This window comes from Mastomys coucha, unplaced genomic scaffold (genome assembly GCF_008632895.1).
Source record: "Mastomys coucha isolate ucsf_1 unplaced genomic scaffold, UCSF_Mcou_1 pScaffold15, whole genome shotgun sequence".
Lineage (NCBI taxonomy): Eukaryota > Metazoa > Chordata > Mammalia > Rodentia > Muridae > Mastomys > Mastomys coucha.
In genome coordinates this window covers 88,601,598-88,602,864 of record NW_022196897.1, presented here as the reverse complement: position 1 = coordinate 88,602,864, position 1,267 = coordinate 88,601,598, and positions in this window count along the sequence as shown.

Genomic DNA, 1,267 nt, shown 5'->3' with positions numbered 1-1,267 from the left:
ATTTATTTGCAGGACCTCAAGTTCCCGTTCGTAGATCACCCACGGAACGAAGTGAAGCTGCAGGACGGCTTCCTTCAGATGGCGTCCAACGTGTGGCTGAGACATGGGAGTGCTCTAGGAGCGGTAATATATCATAGATACAGAGATTTCTAGACAGCTCCCCAGAACTGGGGTAGATGGTTTGAGAATTAGGGGTAAGAGCGAAGCATTTTGCCCCTGGGTTGAATTTAGATGGGCTAATCTTCTTCTAGAAAGTTTTTAAGTTATGCACTTACAGTCTTATTATGAGGCGGCCCCTAGATCTCTTTAACCGGGCTGGGTTGATTTTCTAACTAGATTTTATAGCGAGGATTTTTCGCCAAGATGTTGATAGGAGCTCGGCGGAGGCCTTTCTGCCGAGGAGACTGGCTTGTCAGGTGTCCAGCGGGATTAGCTGGGGTTCAGGGGTTCAGCCGATTCAGGCTGAGTGCTCGGATTTGGGTCCGAGGGATTTGGACTGCGGTAGAGGCAGTTTTTCCCCTGGGTTTACAGCTCGGTGCACAGAGCTGCTAGATATGTCTATGTGTTTTCATGTTACACGTGAATTTCGTATCGTGGTGTGAGTGGTGTGTATGGAAGTCTTGTCTTTGTTTCTGTATTACAATGTGTGCAGGGCGGGCAGTCCCGAGAAAGTGCGCAAAAATCCATCATCAGTGCTGCCAGTCAGCGGGGAGCCCACTGGTAGCCCAAGTTTTCGAAGATCTGCCGCTGGAGTGCAGCCACCAGCTGCAGGCAGCAGTAGGTGACGAGCGTGCAGCGCCCGCTGCACTTGCCCATGGCTCCTCCTCGCGCCGCGTGGGGTTGTGTCATCCCGATGGCGCCCCGGGGCGGCGGGGCCGGCTACTAGGGCCGGGTCCCCAGAGCCGCAGCCGGCCGCCCGCACCCCAAGTGCATGGTGCGCCCGGTCCGCGCGGGCTCTGCCGCGCCTCCTTTGTCTAGGCACAGAGCGCGCCTCCTTTGTCTAGGCACAGAGCGCGGCGCAGTGCAGCACTGCCCAGTTGGGGCAACCGCCCGGGCACTAGGCGGCTTCCCTTCCCGGCCCACCACGTGGCTCGGCCGCCACCCAGGAGGGAGGCGAGCCTGCGAGCCACGTCCCCCGAGCGTGCGCGCCCCAGCTCCGTGTTCCCCACGTGGCGCGCTCCCTTCCCCCGCTCCGCTAGGACGGTGACTTGCGGGGGAGGGGTGCCGGGGTGTGTACACACTACACTAGATCAGAAGCGCGTCCGCC